Here is a 3,766-nt window from a genome sequence, read left to right as displayed (position 1 = left end):
TATGTCTTCTTCTTGAAATAAATACGAGTGGACTTGGCTTGCAGTAAGCAAAAAATAAACAGTTTTGTTTTTTTTTAGAATGATTGTCGGCTTATCTGCCCTCTGCATCAGTGTAACATAACACGCTTGTGTGTGCTCACGCTGAAGTTCTAGTAGTCTAGGTCAGTCTTGTCCAGATTGTTTGATAGCGCAGAATATACTAACAGTAGATTTAATATATACAGATTAACATTAGATAACAGTTCATACCTCTTGAGTCTCGCGTCGCGGCAGCCTTCGTCCGTTGCTCACCATGCTTCAGGAAGAGCGCAGACCGGCCAGCGGGCCTGACGGACGTACGTTCCCGCGGGGGGGGGAGAGGGGGGGGGGGGGAGCGGGGGGTGGGGCTCCACATCCTCCTGATGGGGATGAGAGCAGGAATAAGAAGACGTATCCGAGCAGCTCAGCACTCCTCCGTAAGAGCGAGCGATCGTTCAGCTGCAGAGGACACATGAGGACAGCAGGCTCCACATTTGAAGGCGGTGGATGATATGCAGGGAGGCCCGTGTGATGGGTATTGTGGAACGCTAGTGTGAGGAGTGGTGAGAGGATAAGGAAGGCCGCATGGCAAGGCCAATTGAAGAGAAGCAACACGCCGGAGAAGCCGTTTCCGTATTCGAAGACCCAGAATGAACAACAAACCTGGAGGGAGGGGGTGCTTTAACACAGCCAGCTGCCTGCTGTACTCCAACAGACGTTAGTCTTGGTGAGGGGCCCGATTGTCTTATCCGTCTTTCGGCCAGGTGTGCGCTCTGCTCATCAAATACAAAATCCACTTCCGCATATGTGCTATCTTCCGTGAACTGGCTTAATGGTGGGTAAAAAAAAAAAAAAAAAAAAAAAAACCCCGTCACAGGAGAAGGTTGAGTTGCAGACCTCCGACTGCTCAGTCAGCGAAGACCTGCCAGGGGCCAGCGTGCGATGCAGAGCAAATCCGCTCAGACTCAAGCGTTCAGACCTGGAACAGATGAATAGGACTACTAGAATGTAGCCACGTACTCTCACAAGCTGAGAAGATTGGAAAAGAGCCGATCTTCTTCTTCTTCTTCTTCTTTCTTTTCTTAATGGCGAATCGCGTTCCACCTGTCGGGTGAGCCCATATATCGGCCGGGCCTTTACTTGACTTGAGTTATTAAATGTTTATATTAAATCCTTATCCTCAGACCAGTGCTTTTGAGGAATTTGAAGATCAGCTTGTTTGCTTCATTTCTTGATTTACTTTCGTATATTGACTTGAAATCCATGTCCTTGACGTTGAGTTGTTCCAGTGCAGTTTTCAGAATGAATCTTTGTCTGATATAATCCGGGCAGCTACAAAAATACATGATGTATTGTCTCTGGTTGTTGGCAACCATCACAATTGCCATTTGGATGTTTTCCAATCAGATTCATCTAACACTTCCTGCCTCCTGATCTTACCTTATTCTGTCAAATTTTTCGAAGAAGGAACTTTGACAAAAAGTTTAGCTAGAATTTCTGCTTTCTCCATAGCACCAGTGGCAATTTCCCCTCCATTCTCTAAAACTGGCAGGTTACTCTGCTGTCTTATTCCCCTCATCTTCTTAACCATTCCCCATACTTTATCTAATGGTGTAGTTCTCCCAATACTTGAACAGAATCCTCTCCAACACTCCCTTTTTGCTCTTTTAATAATGTTCCTTACCTGAGCCTGTGCCTTTTTATATTCTAATAAATTGTGTAATGAATGTGTCTTTCTTAGGTTTCCAAACAGCCTGATTTTGTTTCGGATTGCATCATTACATTCTTTGTTTAGTTTAGTTTAACTAAACTAAACAAAGTTCCATCTAAGTTTAGTTTACCAGTTTTATTCCCAATAGTTTGATTAGCGCTTTTAATTATATTTGAAGTAAATTGCTCATTTATTTAATCAATACTTCCTGCCATATCAATCTGATCAAATTCATTATCACACAATTTAGCAAACATCTCCCAATTTGCTTTAGAAAAAGTCCATCTCATGATACCGTCTAGCTCAACCACATGATTTATACCAAACTTGATTATAATCGGAAGATGATCACTCCCAATACTGTTATTTGCCAATACTTCCCAACTGCTACCAGAAGCTAATTAACTTGTTACAAGAGTAAGATCGATCGCAGACTCTGTTCCATCTCTAAAATTGAGTCTTGTACCTTGCCCATTATTTAAACAAACTAATTCCTTTGCCTCCATTAAGTCCTCCACCACCTGTCCGTTGTAATCTATTGATCTCCCTCCCCACATTGTATTATGTGCATTAAAATCACCACACCATATTATTTCATTTCCTTGGCAAAGACTGTCTAATTCCTCTATTTTGAGTTTATTACATGGATTGTAAAAATTCAGGACACTAATTTTCCTTTTATTAATCCAAACTTCTACACCCACTATTTCTAATTCATGACTGTTCTTAAATGTTAGCCTACTATAAGACATTACTTCTCTGATAAAGATTGCACATCCCCCTCCCTGGCCATCATTTCTATCTTGTCTTATAGCAGTATATCCCCCAATTATGAAGTCCAAATGAGTCTTCAGCCATGTTTCTTGAACAAATAACATCTGGTTTTTCTTTTAACTGATATATATAGGTCTTCAATTCTTGTCCATTCATCTACTCACTAATCTGTGAATCATCATTATTGGTGGCTAGCATTTCATGTATCATTTCAACGGTTATATCCTTTATCCCCAAAAATTCACCTGCTGCTTCCACTATTGTTTTCAGTCTTGACCTCTTTTTTGTCTGTTGTAAAGCAACATTCACCACTTTTCCAATAAAGGCAACAAATTGTACTTATTAACAATCAATGCATCCTCTCCTATCACACACTTATGTGAACACTTTGTGGAGCTTTCCTTTGCCTGTGGGAGTTTGGGAAAATCTTTTGAAGAGAACATACTATCTGCTACTTGGGATTTCCTAGCTATGTTTAGTGAAACCTTTTCTGTTGCTTCAGCATATGAGACTTTATTTTGCACTTTGTACAGTATCTCTGCACCTCCTTGGCCTTTTTCTGCATTTCGCAGCCCTGATACGCAGCACTATGTTCCCCACCACAGTTACAACATTTCACCTTAGCACCTGCAGTACAACTACCATATTCATGTTCCCCCGCACATGTTGGACACCTGGGCTTAGTTGCTTTGCACTTGTCTGCCACATGCCCAAACCTTTGGCACTGAAAGCACCGCAGAGGTTTAGGGATGAATTCTCTTACTGGAAAGCTCATGCAACCGATCATTATCTTCTGTTGTATTGTTTCTTCAAACTGAAGAAGAACAGACAAACTATCCACTATCTTACCTTGATACCTAGTAGGAAGACGCTTTACTACAGTCACTTTCCCCCCTTTAATTTCCTTCTTGAGTTCTTCTATGCCGATTTCTATGGGAACTCCACTGATAACTCCAAGTATTTTCCGATTTGCTCCAGGAACATGGCATTTAATTCGAACTTCATTCAGGGTCTTCATTTTCAGTAACTTTTCCTGTTGTTTTGCATTCATCAATTCAACCAACATCCGTCCTTTGCTCAGAAATCTTGCTTGCTTTATCGATCCAATTTCTTTGTGAATTGCTTTAGTCAGGGCCACTGGATGTAGCTTAGCTGCGGATTGCTCACCAAACTCCACAATCACTTTCCACTCTTCATTCTCAATCCTTTTCTTTACTCTCTTCAATTCATTCTGTGAATCAGATTCACTAAGACTGCCACTTG

Source organism: Notothenia coriiceps, unplaced genomic scaffold (assembly GCF_000735185.1).
Source record: "Notothenia coriiceps isolate Sejong01 unplaced genomic scaffold, NC01 NC01_scaffold00007363, whole genome shotgun sequence".
Classification (NCBI taxonomy): domain Eukaryota; kingdom Metazoa; phylum Chordata; class Actinopteri; order Perciformes; family Nototheniidae; genus Notothenia; species Notothenia coriiceps.
The sequence above is the reverse complement of the archived record's forward strand: the minus strand, read 5'-3'. Positions refer to the sequence as shown.